The following is an 18148-nucleotide window of genomic DNA, read 5'->3' on the forward strand; positions in this document are numbered from 1 at the left end:
AACAAACAACAACAACACAACAACAACAACCAGAGGGTTCAGAAATAAACCTTCACATGTTTACATACTTGATATTTGGTAAAAATGACAAAAGAACTTAATGAATGAAAATAATTCCTTATAACAAATGATGTTGGAATAACTAAGTATCCACATGTAAAAGAACACTGGTCCTCTTCTTTCAACAACTTAAATGTAAGAGGTAAAATCATAAACCCCAACATCAAAGAGGAAGACGAATCTTCATGACTTGAGTGTAGCAATGATAGAAGTAAAAGAATGTTGACACAACAGTGTGTCCTCACAGCGCACGCACGCCATACACGGCTCATGGCTGCAGTACAGTGTGTCCTCACAGCACACGCTCATGGCTGCAGTACAGTGTGTCCTCACAGCACACGCTCATGGCTGCAGTACAGTGTGTCCTCACAGCACACGCTCATGGCTGCAGTATTCCCAGGAGACAAACAGTCTAAACACCTATCAACTGATAGGTACGTTTTCTATCCCAACAGTGGAAACCCAGTAACTCAGAGGAATGTACATACTGCTACAAACTGAGCAAATCTTGAAACCACTGTGCTAAGTTGCAAAAGACTGAATATTGTATGGTTCTATTTATACAACAGTTCCCAAACAAGCAAATGATAGAAAGTGGATGCCTAAGGGTAGGCGATATGGCTCAGTGGTTAAGAGCACTTATTGCTCTCACAGAGGACCTGGGTTCATTTGGGATCTGATGTCCTCTTCTGGTACTGGGTTCAGTTGGGATCTGATTGATGTCTTCTGGCATATATATATATATATATATGCATGTACATACATACAGTACATACATACACACATACATCATCCCTGGCTGAGACTTTCCGTATGCTGCTGTCTAAACATTCTGTGGTTCCTCTGGGATCAGAACATCCTAATACATGGTGCCCCAGAAAGGGAATTTACACTTGACATCCTATTGTCCTCCAACTAAGTTCCTGTTTTTTCCTATTGCCCTCCAGTTGAGTTCCTGTTTTTTTCCTGAGTTTGTGTTTTTTCCCCCTGGCTTGGTGTATATATTGACCTGCCCAGTAAAGGCACTGGCATTCTCTCAGAACGGATGACCCGAGTCTGAGTTGTTCTTTTTTTTTTTTTTTTTTTTTTTTTTTTTTTTTTTGGTTTTTTGAAACAGGGTTTCTCTGTGTAGCCCTGGCTATCCTGGAACTCACTCTATAGACCAGGCTGGCCTCAAACTCAGAAATCCACCTGCCTCTGCCTCCCAAGGGCTGAGATTAAAGGTGTATGCCACCACTGCCCTGGCCTCTGAGTCGTTCTTTAATCCCCCAGACCTACGCCCAAGCTCGGTACCGTGGGGCGGGCAGCGTAGGAGCTGTCATCACCCCACGTTCCCCTTGCTACCAATGGCAGGCAGGAGAACTAAGGTCATCAGAGCAGGAACCTGGCCCTGGCCTAGCACTTATAAAGCAAGTCCTACACCTCACCTGGGCAGCACAGTACAACTGGCCCTGGATGTGAGTATTATGGGTGAGCCAGCCCCCAAGGGCGTAACTGTGGGAGAACCAGTCCTGCCTCTTGTCTGCTGGGTGGTAGTATATATAGATGGGGGAGAAACACCTTTTTCCCCTCCCTCGTCCCTTGCCATATAAGGCAGGCAGAAGAGCTAGATCTGGAGTCATGACAGTGGGAAAACTGGCCAAGTATCTCACCAGCTGCAAAACTTGGGAGAGCAGGCCCTGTACCTCACCTGGGCAGCAGAGTAGAGCTGATCCTAGTTGAGGGTTGAAGTGGGTGTTGAGCTGGCCCTGAGGGTGGGAGAACGGGAGAGGCAGCGGGCTGACCAGCTCAGATACCTCTCAGGCCCAGATCCTGGGCTTTGAATTGGACTACCCGACATCTACCCCCATCGATGAACTGCTGGAGTGCATGAAGGGGCTGGTCCTTCAGATGCACAGATCTGACACAGGGCAACAACAGAGGAATCCTAGTAAGATTCCAGTACCACTAAGAGTAGCAGAAGCCAAGAGGCCCCATACCAGATCAAAAATCAAGTCATTGCAATGAACTTCGACAAGCAGGGAAGAGTAGGAAAGGAGTGTACGGTGAGACACACTGTGACACACTACAGCTTCCACAGTGAGATTTTCCCTGTTGGGGAGGAGGTTGCAAGGGTGGAGGGCGGGTGGGAGTGAAGGGAGAAGTAAGTGGGGCTGATAGGAAATTCACAAAGAACCAATGCAAAATTTTAAAATATGTTATTCTTCAGTTAAAATATAAGACAATGTCAGAATTTGCTTTTAAAAAGTAAGATACAGGCCGGGGCGGTGGTGGCGCACTCCTTTAATCCCAGCACTTGGGAGGCAGAGGCAGGCGGAGTTTCTGAGTTCGCGGGCTAGCCTGGTCTATAGAGTGAGTTCCAGGACAGCCAGGGCTACACAGAGAAACCCTGGTCTCAAAAAACCAAAAAAGTAAGATCCAGCTGTAGAGCTTGCTAATCCCCCTGCTTTCTTCTTCTTCAGGGTGTCTAGCAAAGCTAGAAGTACTCCCCACCCAGCCACCCCCACATTCCATGGCGAGCTAGGGTTCACCCAGCCTGATGAACGTAGCTTATTCAACCCCTCATCAAAGAAGCTTATTTTTGCATTAGCTGAAGACCATCACAGGGATCTGCAACTGGTTAAAATGTATAAAATAAGTGGGTGGCAATGGTATACACAACCCCAAATGATACAATTATAATATAACCCTACACTTACCGCCCAGAGAATATTGTGAAAGAGAGCAGAAAGACTTAAGAGTCATAGGACCGGGGTGCCTAATGTGTAGTATCTACACAGGACAGGGACGCTGCAACCCACTGAAATCTCAACAATATCACTGCTAACAAGATTGGCTAACAATGCTACCAGTCAATACGCTAATGTAATTAGGGAACATTTCACAAAGGCCCATCCCTATAGGCAATAGGAGGCTGCTGGGAGTAGTGGGTAGAAGGGGAAAATAAGACAGACAGACAGACAGACACATCGGTGTTGTTTGTTTGTTTGTTTGTTTGTTTGTTTTCCGGGTAAAAGGCCCCTGATAGGTTATTCAATCCCAAGGGCTTTGGTCATCTCTAAACACAAGTACATAAAAGCAACATTAAACCAATTCAGTAGGGTGTGTGTGTGTGTGTAAAACGATAAAGAAGTCATGAATTTGAAAGGAAGAAGAGGACATTCAGGAGCTGGATGGGAAGAGGGAAGGGTATAAATTATTTAATAATAGCACTCATATAAAAATTTGCAAAGAAAAAACAGGGGTTAAAGGAATGGCTCAGTGGTTGAGAGTACCTGTTGCTCTTGCAGAGTCTCTAAGTTCGGTTCCTAGCACCCACAAAGGTGACTCACAACCACATGCAACTCCAGTTCTGAGAGATCTGATACCCTTTTCTAACTTCTATGGGCACCAATTGTGCACTGGTAAACACACAAACACACAGGCAAAATGCTCTGACATAGAACACATCCTCATTTTGAAAATTCAAATATATACTTAATAAACACATTGGCAAAGACTTACTTATGAGATTTTCCTTGTCTCTACTTCTATTACAACACACATAATCATCTAAACTACACAACAAAGTAACATTCCCAAATACTGTACAAGTACTTACAGAGGCGTCTATGGCCTTCAATCAAAAAATCAAGAAAACTCATTTCTGGATAGAAAACTTAACTTCAAATAGAGTGGCATATCTCTTTGAAATTATGGTTCTGAATATTCAGTTATTTACTTATTTTTCTCTAGCCAAGGGGAAGGGCACGGTGAAGACAGAAAATAAAAACAAATAGGAAATAAGCCAAAGTAAATTTATCAAAGCAGAATTCATTTTAAAAATTGCTAAAACAACGTGAAGTCTGAAAAAGAAAGAAAAAAGAAAAAGATATGCTTCCAATTTGTCACATAGAGGTGTCTTCCCCTACTCTGTTAACCTGATGTAAATTTTGCAGAGCCAAGGAGTTTACGCTAAAAGCAGTGCTGTCCAGAACCACAACCCTATAGAATCACTTCCCACTGGAGTTAGCTGTACTCACATCAATGTCTTCCTCTGTAAACGTTTCCGGGTCTTCTCCCATCATGTTGGCTAAGTGCCTCTTCCCTATGTTGAATTCTTCAATCTGCTTTTTAATAAAATCCTCTGTATATGATTCCTGTCTTGAGGCCTGGGCATTTTTCTTTGTTGTTACAACTGTAGTATGTATTTGCTTTAATAGCTAAGGGACATAAATGGAAAAAAAAAAGAAAGTATTTGAAATTAAACAGTGAATTAATAGGCCATTGTCTCTAAATAAAACAAAGTATAATTTGTCATCCTTAGTTAACAGGTGTTCAGAAACAACAAAAAGAGGTCTAGCACCTAACCAAGGTGCCAGAACTAACCTCTGCTCAAAACCTTGTAAGTACATTATTAATTCAGTAGCATCTCAACATGTCTGAGTAAAAAGTCCTGCAAGCAGTATGCTGTGCCTCTTGACTGTAAGTACGCATCTGGTCCTGTTTGGTGATGACAGTGAGCTGCAATGCTGGATACATAAGGAATAAGGAGAAATCACCACTTAAAGCAAACAAACCTACAAAACCAGCTACTTTACCCAGCACTCAGAAGGCAAAGGTGCTGGGGGGCGGAGTGTATCCCTAAGTATGAGACCAACCTGGTCTACGGAACAAGTTTTCCAGAACAGACCTCTCAAAATACAAACAGGCAAATGTATGACTCAAGCAGATAAGAGAGAGGGTTGAGTATTGTCGCCTTGTGGGTACTCCCTTGTTTGAAGGAGAAACACAAAAGTGTGACTTAGGACTTTATATTCTCTCTCTCTCTCTCTCTCTCTCTCTCTCTCTCTCTCTCTCTCTCTCTTCTCTCTCTCTCTTTCTCTCTCTCCCTCTCCCTCTCCCTCTTCCGTCTTCCCTCTCTCCTTTCTCCTCTCTCGTATGTATCATACACCTATAAAAACAAATATAATGTTAGATTTCTGGTAAACCTGGCTCAACATGTTCTCTGTGCAAATGAAGGCTTTCTGTCCTTTGTTTTTCTCTTTCTTGACGAAGCAGTAATCACACACTTGCTGTTGTTGGTTCTCCTATGCTACAATGCAAGGAAATTCCTTCCAAGGCAGTAGCACTTCACCTTCACCTTCACCTTCAGTGAACAGTGTCAAATATTAAGACATACATTTCTAGTCTTCTCTTAAAATATGAACTATACTAGTTTGTCTCTGCCCCAGCAACTTCAAACATTGCTAATAATACTCAGATTTCAGAGTCACAATCTCAGTAATACTCTTACTTCCTACCTCATACACATTAAAAATCTCCTTCACACACACAGGGCCCATCCTTCCTATATGTTTCTCCTTCCTTTCTGAGAATCCTAAATTCAGAACACTCTACAATAATTTGCCATTACAGTTGCAACAAAAAAGAAAAAAAAAACAGAAAATATTACAATACCCAATTAACAGTAAAACTTACATTCTGAATAGCCCCTGGATTAATTGAGTGAAAACTATTTTAACCCACTCTTTAATGGGCAAGAAACAGCAATTTAAAATTCCATAAAACCTTAGTTTATTTTTGCTTAAGAGAGCAGAGCTTTACCTTTGAAAAATATAATTACTCAACAATTATATTCTCATACAATACTTTGCATGGTGTTACCATTAATGAGTAAAAACAAGACCCCAGGAGCTCAGGTCCCAGCAGTCTCTCCTGCCTAGCTTTGTCTTTCCTGGTTTCAGTTACCTGAGGATGAGAGAATGAGCATGACACGTTTACTCTCCGATGGAGAGAGACGTATCCACCTAACTTACATACTGCTATCTGTAACTGCTGTCCTTTGTTATTAGTTATGCTTGCTAAGCTCTAGGGTAAGCCTTATCATAGATATGTAACTGGGAAAGCACAGCATATGCAGAGCTGGGCATGGGCTGTGGTTCTGGGCATGAAGAGAGCTCGGTGAGCGCATCCCCTCATAGGGAGGGAGGCTGACAGAGCCAACCTGTTTTAGAGACAGAGCCTACTTTAATTGCTTTGCTTGCAGTCTAGTGTACCTATTTCTCCAATCTAGGAATTTTACCATGTAAGATGTTTAATATCTTACATATTCTTTCAGCTGGTTGTTTTTATGATTCTAGGTCTAATTTCAACAATGAAGAATCTTATTATGTAGGCAATAAAAAATGTTTTTCTGCTTCAAAAATCCAGGCAAAAGGATGAATTTTGGGGCAAAGGCAATACAATAGATTACTATTTAAACTGTCTCAATAAATACCAGGAAGATCCACACACAGTACAAACAGATATTCTGGCCATGGTGAGGAGAGTTCAATCAAATGCAGTTGAATGAACCCGAGGTTTACAGCAACCCAGAAGCCAGTCTCTCAGGTTACTACCCCTACACTTCCCAGCAGCCATCCATCACAGGCTCCAGATCTGAGCCTCAGGTGAACTAGAGTCCATGCTCTGCAGTAAGGGACTCTAGAGGAGAGGCACAATCAGGTGTGAAGTTCTAGTCCAACTGCAGGAGAGCTGAGGTTGAGACGTCTGATGAACATCCCAGAAAGTAGATGGTTCTGTGGATGGCACAGGAGAGATCTGTGATAGAGGTGTGTGTCTGTTCAAATCTACTTGAAATTGGACATGACAACACACAACTTTAACTGCTATATGCCAAGTCAGAGGTAAGCCTGGGCCTATCTCAAACACACAAACAAACAACTTGGGTTGGAGAGATGATTCAGTGGTTAAGAGAACTTGCTCTTCCAGACTGTTGAGGGCTAGGCTAATACTATGCTTTCCCTGAGGCTCTGATGTATGGAGAACATAGCTCTTTCTCTAAAACCAGGAATATAGTCAGCAGAGTCAGTAATAGCCTGGGGCCAGGGCCTTAGAGAAGCTGAGATCCTGAAATCTCAACTCTTCCTACCCTAAAGGGCTACTTGCTAGCAGTCAGAAGTCCTCGTTCTTCTAGTGCAACAGTCTTCAATTAGCTCCCCACTGACCTTTGACCCACTGTCAGCTTTTTGCTGACTCTGTCCTCTTTTTTCCCCTGCAAAACTATAAGAAGCTGTTCTTCTTAATAAGCTTGCTGGGCATAAGATATAGCTTATGCAAGACCTCCTGATCCCAAACTTTTCTATCCCCTTATTTTTTGATCTCCTGGTTCTCTGTCAGAACCCTATAACTGAAGAACAGCCTGCTGGTCCTAACTCATCAAGCAGCATACAGCTAAATATAGCTCTGGCTCCAGGGGACTGACACCCTCTCTAGCCTCCTCAGGTACCCACATACATGGCATATACTGACAGAGACACATAAAAATAAATCTTTTTTTTTTTTTTTTTTTAAAAGGTCACAACTGCTTGACAAATAATGCTTACAACTTGGAGTATGGGAAATGGCAAACATGAATTACCAGTACGATAAGTCTACCATGTAAAAAGACAGCTTACAGCCAACAGATCACTACTGTCTTCCTTATGGAGTGGGTGAGATAGTCTGCGGTGATTAAGAGAGGAGTGGGGGGGGGGGGTAATGCACCAAATACTTCCCATTCAGAAGGCAGTAATACAGTTTAAAGTACAAATGGAGAAACTGCAAAAAAGCCTTTCATAATGGTGTGAACCAGAGGTCCAGCTATAGCATGTCTGCAATACTTTCTCTGTCAGTTTTCTTTTCCCATCAACTGATATGCTACGGTGCTATACTGGATGCAGTAGCTGAAGAAGGCTGCATGCTAGCACGCAGTACCCTGTAGCACTAAAACCTCGCCTACCTTATGAAGCACTTCACCTTGACTTTAACAGTAGGCTCATGATGCAACCCTGGTAGCCTCCTACTTATGCTGCCCTGGAATAGCAATGTCTGTACTTTCCATTTAAATTCTAGCCACTCCCTAGTGTGTGTATGTGTGGACATATGTGTATAACTTGAGTTTTTAATACATGATAATAATAATCCTGTTTACATTGGTTTTAATAGCTGCTATCTTATCATTCATGTTCACAGTTTTTAAGTTTTCTATCAACTTTGTAAATTAAATAATACCCTCGATTTTCCCGACAGTTTGCACTGCAGTCATGGCAACGATCATTTCTCCATATATAAATTTTCCTGGTCTATTTTTTTTTCCTGGTCTTGGTTTTTGCCTTCTGTACAGCTCTTAAACTTTCGTTTCTGCAGTTCTCCCCACTTTCTGCAGCATCTCTCCATTTTTAGCTCTGTTGCTGGTCTATCTTCAAATTCCATTCCCTTAAGCATCGCCTGTCATGCCCCAACTCACAGAGCCCTCCCTCACCCAAACTTATTAGGAATGTCCTTGATCATGTAAAATGACTGTGGTAAAAATAAGAGGGTTATTTTGGTTGGTTTTTTTTTGGGGTGGGGGGCATTTTGTTTTGTTGTTGTTACCTCTTATGTGAGAGGAACATTCCAAGCCCCCAGGGGTAACTGAAACCCCAGACAGCTCCTATCTATTATAATTTCCATACAGACACAGTAGATTACCAACAGTAATTCATAATAACATGGACAAGTCTAGCTATATACCATGACAGAAAAAATTCTATAAATGTGGTCTATTGAGAGTCAAGGCAAATACGCTGGGAGCACACAGAATAGAAAGTGCAAAAGAGAAGGCCTGCTGTAGGTGCTTCCACTCTGCCCAGTGAGCTTCTATTGCAGGCCTGCTGTAGGTGCTTCCACTCTGCCCAGTGAGCTTCTATTGCAGGCCTGCTGTAGGTGCTTCCACTCTGCCGAGTGGGAATCTGTTTGTAGGCCTGCTGTAGGTGCTTCCACTCTACTGAGAGAGAATCTGTTTGTAGGTGCTTCCAATCTGCTGAGTGAGCTTCTATTGCAGGCCTGCTGTAGGTGCTTCCACTCTGCTGAGTGAGCTTCTATTGCAGGCCTGCCGTAGGTATTGCTTCCATTCTACTGAGAAAGCATCCGTTTACAGGCTCATTGTCTATCCGGGCCACTGTTCCCTTACTTCTTTGGTTCCCACATTTTAGCATCTTCTGAAGTGAAAGAGTTGATTGTTGATTTGAAGGTTTGTTTCCTTACTTGACTTGTTTCTTCGCTTGTCAATCATATTCTCTGGAGTTTGTGACACGAGATGACAGCTTTCCTAATTTTAACATAAGTGATGCCTAAATATATTTACAAACTGTAAAGTTTTTACTGTTCACTTAAGTAGAGTTTTGGAGATGGCTCTAATTTGGAACATTTTTCATAAAAGCTCTTTAGGATCTTTCCATAAACACATAAAAATACAACACCCTGAAATTTATAATACTTCTTATACCATAAGAAATAGCCCAATGAATACATTTCTTCTTAAAGATCTGAATTATTCCAGCAATGAATTCACACACACACACACACACACACACACACACACACACACACACACCCCAGAGCCCACTACTCTTTGGTACAGTCCATTAAGGTGAGGCCAAATGAAAAACAAAGCAGAAAAGCAGCTCTTTAGCCAAACATAATTCCAGAAGAAAATTTCTTTGCCACTAAGAAACAATCCTGACAGAATCAGCTATAGGTTCCTTCCCCAAATGCAGAGTGATAATGCCAGAATTTTCATCAGTCTTTTGTTCAAGGAATAGTATAGAGACAATGTAACAAATTTGTTTCTTTTTAAAGATAATCAGTGGGTCAGACAACTATAATTTCAATCAAGCTGGCTGCCAAAGAGATAGACACATCCTGACACCTATGATGTCCCAAATTTGGCCAAATGCCAGTGTCAACATTACTTTAATGGTATTATAGCACTATTATGTGGTTTCTTTTTATTTTAATTGGCTAAAGAGGAAACAGAGAAGACTGTGGTGCTAATCTAAATAGGAAAGGTAGAAAAATACCTTTAAAATTTCTTTTTAGGAATTTTTAAAAAGGTAAAGTTTGAATTTACATTAGAAAAAAAAGGTGAATGGAAAGAAATTGTATAGGGGCTCCAATAGAGGAATTATGAGTATCCTTTTTGAATATATGTACAGTTGTATCAATTAGAAGCTTCTGGATGTAGGCAAAAGAAAGCTGTTTGATTTAACTAGGTAAAAGGTGCCCATGTTCCTGTAAACAACCCTAATGAAACTCCCTGGTTCATAAAACCAGAAAAAAATAGAAAACCAACGAAGTATAAAAGGACAGCTAGATGAGATGAGGAAGAGACAAGTGGGGGCCGACAAGGGTGGGGCACGGAGGACGCTCAATGTTCACTAGTAATATGGATGAAGATGTGATAATGAATCCTATCTTACATAACATAGACTAATGAGCATTTTACTTTCATGGTTTTTAATAGCTTTTTAAAAATGTGTCTGCATGTTGGCTTGTCTGTATATGCACCGCATGCATACAGGTGTTCATGGCCAGAAGAGGGCACTGGATCTCCTGGAACTGGAGTTATAGGCAGTTGTGCTCATTTGGCATGTGGGCTGGAAGCTGAATTCGGTTCCATTGCAAAAGCAGCACACGCTCTTAATCCCTGAGCCATTTCTCCCACTCTATTAAAAAAAAAAAAAAAGTTAATGAAAAAGAGACTATACAATAACATGTAAAAACAGACAAGGGCTGAGGAGTTCTCTGACAAGGAAAAAACAAAAAGCCCAATGATCCACAGCAGGTTCAATATAATTAGAATTCGGTCATTAAGATTAAATGAGATAGGGCTGGAGAGATGGCTCAGTGGTTAAGAGCACTGACTGCTCTTCCATAGGTCCTGAGTTCAATTCCCAGCAACCATATCGTGGCTCAAAACCATCTGTAATGGGATCTGATGCCCTCTTCTGGTGTGTCAGAAGACAGTGACAATGTACTCATATACATTAAAAAAACAAATAAACAACAACAAGAAAAAAAAAAAAACCCAAAAAACCAAAACCCCAAACAAAAAAAACCCTTAAAAAAGAAAAAGATTAACTGGGACACCAACTATCTTGTCTCTTATGTTCAAGATCTCAAGAGATATTACCTAGGAATGCTAAGCTGGGTTAGGTTACAGTTCTTCTGGAACAAATTCAAAAACAAACAAACAACAACAACAAAACCCCCAAACACTGGGTTCCTCTAGAGGTGCTCCCATGAAGGAGAAACGACTGCTGCTTGCAGTTTTCTAGACTGTCAACAAAAACTTCACCACTCATTTTCATTCCACAATCACCTCTATTAAGACACTCAGCACACTTACCAATCAAATAAAACATACAGACCATATCTGAATAATGATTAAAACAACCCAATAACAATCAAAAGTTATGAGTGCAACCGTCAGGGAAATGTGACTATGACAAGGATAAGCAATGCTGTGAGAAAATCGTTATTCACTGTAGCTACAGTTGTTGTATGGGAACTATGTTTAAAGGAGAAAAACACGCTGATTCTGTTAGAGATGGACTATTTAGAGACGTATGTCGGATAACAGAATGTCTGGATGTACACTAACCACCCCGGGGAGGCGGAGCGGGTGGAAGGTAGAAAAAGAGAAAGACAAGATAAGGAGATGTGGATGATAGTAGCATCTATTAACAAGCTTTCTTAAAATAAATTTTAAAATGGCTACATAAGGAAAACATCAATTTTAGTGAACAGGTACTTTTATAATTAAGGCAATAAGAGATGCACTAAAGTTTATCTAGGACAGGAACACAACTTAAAGGGAACACACACCTTGCAAAAGAGACTATCTTTCCCACTACCAAAAAACTACAGTTAAAAATATACACTCAAGGACTGGGCAGAATATCTGAGTAGCATGCACAAGGCCCAGAGTTTGATCTATGTACTTTTGATATATGTGTATGTATAATACTAACATTCAAAAATTATCTAAGGAAGATAAACAATTTACAAAACTGAATATATGTCTGTTACAATGCAAGTCAACTTTAGAATGCAACATTCAAAGCACCTTTGGCAATTAATTAAAATATAATTTTTTTTTTATAAAGCCCTTACTTAGACCAGCATGGAAATATGCTAAACATAGGAAGTTACAATTGTTGGTAGTTCATGAAGAATAAAATGGACAGGTATCTTACACAGACACAAGAAAGAGTTTATTATGAAATCATAACCCAGAAGGTTAGGCCAGTGATGCTCCTTCTCTGGGAGACCATCCAAATCAGCAACGGCATCGAGTTGGGTTTGGTGAAGAGTAAGGAACTAGGTACTAAATAAAATGTTTAATAGAAAACAAAAAATTAAAACATATCTCATCAAATGTTTGCAGCGACAGTTTTCAAAATAGCAGTGGGTTTACTACTCTTACTTAAAAAGCTATAGATATATAAAAAGCCAAATAGCATTCCCTCTCTATTAAACTATCATCAAAGAGGGTTTTTAAACTCATGGGTAGTTTTTCCAGAGCACCATAAAAGGGAACTGTTCATAATAATGCCAACACTATGTGACAAGTTTAAAAAAAAAAAAAACCAAAACCAACCAAACAAAAAAACCCAAACTCCTTCACTACCTGAAAGAGCAGAGCACACACCGACACTTAAGGAAACATCCAACCCCTGATGCCATTGCTTATACATTACACCACTAACGACAAGTAATCACAAGATTACTGCTGCTTTTCAAGAACTGGTAAAGAACTCAAATCTTGTAAAAGGCAGTTCTTTCTTTGTCCAATAACAAGTGACCTTTGGACTTCATACTGACGTGGCCAATGTGCTGGTTAGTTTTTGTCAGACTGTCATAAGCTATGGTCATCTGGAAAAAGAGACCCTCAAATGAGGAACCGCCTCCATCAGATTGGCTTGTGGGACATTTTCTTGACTGATGTTGTAAGGCTGGGGCTCCTTGACTTTCCCTCCTTGATGATGGACTGTAACTTCTAATCTCAACAGACCCTTTCCTAGCCCAATTTGCTTTTGGTCATGGGTTTTTAATCAGCAATACAAAGAAAATACTTTGTGTGAAGACCCAGGAAGCTGAGTATACATGACAAACCACCACTATGGAGGCACCCACCTCTGAGTACCTTTCTTACACTCCAGACAACTGTACTCTTTATCTCATAAATACTATAAAGTCCAACCACAGGGAAGCAGGGTTGAAACTTGCTCTCCTGTGTCCACTGCTCTGAAAGGTGAACAAATCTTTTCCTCAAAATGCATTGTTTCAGGGACAATGTGGCTGGTTTGGTAACTCCAATCTCTGACTCAGTCCCTAAGCTCTAACCAATTACCTGTTGTTGCTAGAGCCTACTCTGATTATAATGTACCCCTTTGTTGTGCAATTCTATCTTTCTAGATCGTAATAAGTACAAAATATTTATAGGTAATATATAAATAGCTCATGCAAGTACATTCATATATATGAAGTGACTAATTGTTGCTGAAGCATCCACTTTACTGTCACATCCCCTGGCAGGCTGCCTGTAATCACCTCTGTAAGTCTCTATTGACTCTAGACTAAATCAGGTAAATACCCTTCTGTGGTTCTTCTGTATTATCTCTGTAAATCTCTCACATCACATTATAGATTCCTAATATGTGTGGGTATACTTTATGAAAAGTTTGGTAACTCACATATGTGACTGCTATCTATAACTTGTGATGTTCAGAGTTTGTGGTTGTGTTGAGGCATAATATGAAATGTGTAAGAACCCATAAATACTGTAAGAACAGCAGAGGAAGCCAGCTAGCAAGAGTCCTGAGAACCAGGAGTCACACCCAAGTAAAGCTTGCTTCCTTTTGTTAGTGGCATTAGTGTTTGCAAAAATTTTTTACTGTCACCCACAGTTTCTGTTGATATCACTCCCTAGTATACACTTGCCACTGTAAACAAAACATGAAAACACTTTATAAAATGCATTTTATTATTCTATTACCTCTTCTCCTTTCAAGCCGTTTACGACCTTTGAAGAGATTCCATAATTAATGGGACATGACCCAAATATGAAATGAGGAAAAGAGTTAGTTGGATAGTGTTTTATTTGCTCATAAAGTCATTAATTTTTTTTTTTTATAAAACATGGGCCCAAGAGAAATACAGCTATTAATGTTGTATGCAGAAGTGGATAAGTAGTTTTTAATATGAACATTAAGAAACATCAGTATTTCAGACAGGCACTGTACAAAAAAAAAAAGCTTTCTAAATGTCTTTGTGTGTACATACACACGTGTGTGCTGTGCGCTGTGTGCGTGCATGTACTGCGTGTGTGAGAAAGAGATGGAGGGGCTCGTTGGAGAAGATATGTCACGGGGGGGGGGGGGTATGGCTGGGCTTTTAAGATTTCAAAAACCTGTGCCAATCCCAGTCTCTCCCTCCCCCATGTCCTTCTCCCTCCTCTTCCTCCTCTCCATCTCTCTCTGCTGCTGCTTGTGGATCGGAGTGGTAGCTCTGAGCTTCTACCCCACTGCCATACCTGTCTGTCTCCATGCCTCTCACCATAACGATCATGACTAACCGTTACTTACTAACTGTAAGCAAGCTCCCAATTAAATGTTTCCTTTTATAAACTGCCTTGTTCGGTGTCTTTTCGAAGCAACAGAAAAGTAACTAAGATAATGTGTATGCATGCAATGAATAAGGATCCAAAGCCATTTAAATTTTTCAGTTCTTATTTAAGATGGACTTCATGTGGCAAAACGTTATGTTGTTGTGGTATTAGGGAATTTAGATCAACCCCAAGAGAATCATTCCTTGAGAATGCTAAGGGTGAACTCTCGTAGGCATCTGTCTAACAGAGTATCCGGCTCAACAGAAGTGCTCAGTAAACAACTGGCATATTGGGTTGGGTGAAGAGTCATTTCAAAAGTGGATAAGGAAATAAATATTAGCAAAGACCAGTGTTTAGCCATCTTACAACATAAATAAGCAAATCCTGATGAAGGTAGAAAAAGGAACACTCTACCTTAATGATGAAATTAGAATTGTGCACAGCCTTTGGGGATGGTGATATGAAACAGTGAGTTTAGAATGTATACATCATTTGCAGCTATAACCTTACTTTAAAAAGTCTCCCCCACAGGAATGAAGCACAGAACCAGAGCAAGATGGTTACCTGGAGCATCGGTGGAAAGAAAGTAGTGAGTAATTAGAATGTGCTTTAGACGTAAAGACACGGGTATTTCCCTTTTAAGTTAAAAAAGTAAGAGGGATGTGACCCAGCAAGGCCCACTTTTAATCGTGTGCTTGTTTACACATAATTATAAGAATAAGGAGAAAGACAGAAGGGTAGACACTAGGTTCAGAATGTAGGAGAGGGAGAGAGAGCCACCGGCCCCATATAAACATTACCAACAATAATATTTTGTATGCTACAGTTCCTCTCATGTGCAATTATGTGTGTCAAAGAGGCATATAGAAGAAATAAAAACGTCCAGCACATTTTCCAATCTTCAAAACCAAGAAACCCAGATGTTTAACAGATCAATGGACAGATTGGTTTATGCTACAACACCAAATAACAAAAAGATGGCCAGTCATTTTGCAAAACGGTTCTAAGATCCAGTATTTATCTTCTCGGCAATATCTGGTTGCTAGTATTGCTTTACCCAGCATTCCGTACTCTTTCTATTCAGACTGTTCTGTTTTCCAACCCCCACTTGTTTGACCACGCATTCACCATCTCTTGAGATCTCTCTTTTGTCCTGATCTTCTGCCTACTAATGCACTGTACACGCTCTGCGCGCTGAGTTTTTGTTAGAACCTACAAGGTAACAGGACTTCAAAGTTAGGTCTCCCCCTGTGTCAAAGGCACACCCACCGAAGGATCTACTGGAAATGCCCGGTGGAATATGCCACGGACACCTTGAATGCAAATTACAGCCAAAACTAAACTTGTCTTCTCCTTCTTTTAGTGACTCATATAAGCGGGTGACAAGCAAAGGCTAGCTAGAAATCCCAGCTTCATACTGCCCTCAGGATTGAGTGAAGCAGACAAATCCTGCCTTCTGTCACAAGAAAGTCTCATGGAAAATTACGAAAACTGAAATTCCACAAACGCGGGGCACTTGTAAAAAAAGTCTCTGTTCACTCCACAGTCTGGCTCGACCCACGACAATTTCCGGGTCGCTGCAGAGTTCGGCTCCCCTTCTTCCCGGGACCGATCACCAGACCCAGGCAGCCACCCAGCTCCATCTGCGGAACCCTTTGCCTAGCCATGCTGCTCAAGGCCCAGGGAGAGGCTGCAGAGGATTCGTCCGCGGCCGACCCCGCGATTCCCACGCGTGACCTCCGACCTCTACCTGAGGGCAGTGGCAGCCCTGGAAGGTGGGCCGGCTTCACGTCACCCTACCACAAGGACCGCCATCTCCAGCTCCTAGGATCTTACCTGGGCCCTGGACCCCGTCTGCCAGCCAAACGCCGAGGATGTCCAGTACCCGGGCCTCTGGCAGAGGGTACCCCTAATCGTGTGACCGAGCCGAAGGGAAAGCACTCGGCCACAAGACATACAGGGGGCAGCCATGTTGGCCGTAAGAAAGATCCTGGAGGGAGGGGGAAAGAGGCGGAGCCTAGAGACTGCGCAGGCGCAGGCCACACAGGCGAAAGCGCTTCCTTAGCAATTGCAACTAGGGGCGGTGCCCTGCAGTCCGGCCCCTCACCGCTGATTGGGTACGCGGGGCTTTGGCAGCAAGTTGACTTGCATGTAGCTTTCAGCTTAGTCCTGAGTTAGTGGTACCCACACTCAGGCAAGCCTTCCGCAGACATTTTCTCACTCCACGAATTTACAAGCTGGCTATTTTGTCCGCCTGCCCTCCCGGAAGGGCCTTTTGCTCCCCTTGAATTTGCCAGTTTTCAAGGTCTATGTCTAGACCTTCTTCCTCCAGGAACTGGCAAACCACTGTGGCTTCCAACCCACTCTTGTGTTGACTCTTGGCTGTCGGACTCAGGCTGAAGACAATCACTTCTCTGCTCAGCTTCACAGCTCTCCCTATGGCATTACCTCTGAGCCTTAAAACCATTAAGAGTAACATGCATTGACTGCAGAAACATGAATTGACTTTACCTTCTGAAACTTGTATCTCCTAACAGTAAGTCCCAGGGTCATCTCTACCAGGTACAAGTTATGTGATTGAATAAACCACTCTTAAGCGGTTTTCCAAACATGTTGAAACGATCGATAGAAGTTTAAAACATACACAGAAAATGAGATCAAAGTGACCAAGTAAGAGGCTGGGACGTTTAAGAGCACTTGATGTTCTTTCAGTGGACCAGGGTTTAGTCTCCAGCACTCATGTGGCAGATCACATCTGTCTGTAATTACAGCTCTAGGCAATCCGAAGCCTTCTCTGTGTTTCAAGGGCACCAGTCATGTCTGTGGTGTACAGACACGTATACATGCAAGCAAAACATTTATATATATAAAATATAAATCTGTTTCTTAACTTATGAAGTAAGTGTGGGCATTATACAGTTGTCAGCTCACAAAACAGCTCTAGGGAAATAGAAATTGCATAGTTTTGGGAAAAAAAAAAAAAAACAGAAAAAAAAACTCCAAATAGGATGCTTGTAGTAAAGGGAGAAAATCACTATTTTTTTCCTTTGTTTGTTACCTTTTACATTAGTGAAAATCTCTTTAGTCAGTGGCAGAAGTCAAGGACTAGTATTTGGAGAACAAGAATAAGTTAGAGGCGAGGCAGTGCTGGCCAGGAAAGCAGGCAGGTTAGCTGCAGACTTTTGCCTCTCCCTCTGTTCCTCCAAATCCAATCCTTCAGTCTTATTTCCTGCTCAGTAGAAGACCTGCTGTGGCCTCTTCTCACTCTGACCCCATTCCCAGGGGACTAAACAGATCCCCGTAGAACACCCTGCTTCCCTCCCTCTGCAGACCCTCCTCACCTACCCCCAGCCCATCTTCATTCCTAAATGTCAGCTTTCAATATCAAGCAACACATTGTACCTGGAACCCCCCAGTGGCCACAACTAGCTAGATTTCTGAAGCATTCCTACCAGGCAACACACAGCCACCACAGCCTCCTAAGACCCAGAGAAAACAGCAGAAGCTAAGGAAAAGAACACCCACTCAACAAAGGCAAGACCAGATATCAGTACCTAGAATTACAAACATCCCCAAACACAGATGCATTGATGCCATCATAAAAACACAATTAAAAAAAAACAAAACAAAACA

At 41.6% G+C, this 18148-nt stretch overlaps 1 long non-coding RNA gene across 1 annotated transcript; it reads right to left on the bottom strand.

Moving 5' to 3' along the window:
• Positions 1–2639: 2639 nt before the first annotated feature.
• Positions 2640–16526, bottom strand: LOC143433822 (uncharacterized). The gene is made up of 3 exons (XR_013070292.1): positions 16352–16526; positions 4083–4262; positions 2640–2670 (listed from the first exon to the last, which is right to left on the bottom strand). It is a non-coding gene; the product is annotated as an uncharacterized LOC143433822 (long non-coding RNA).
• Positions 16527–18148: the final 1622 nt, after the last annotated feature.

Source organism: Arvicanthis niloticus, unplaced genomic scaffold (assembly GCF_011762505.2).
Source record: "Arvicanthis niloticus isolate mArvNil1 unplaced genomic scaffold, mArvNil1.pat.X pat_scaffold_396_arrow_ctg1, whole genome shotgun sequence".
Classification (NCBI taxonomy): Eukaryota; Metazoa; Chordata; class Mammalia; order Rodentia; family Muridae; genus Arvicanthis; species Arvicanthis niloticus.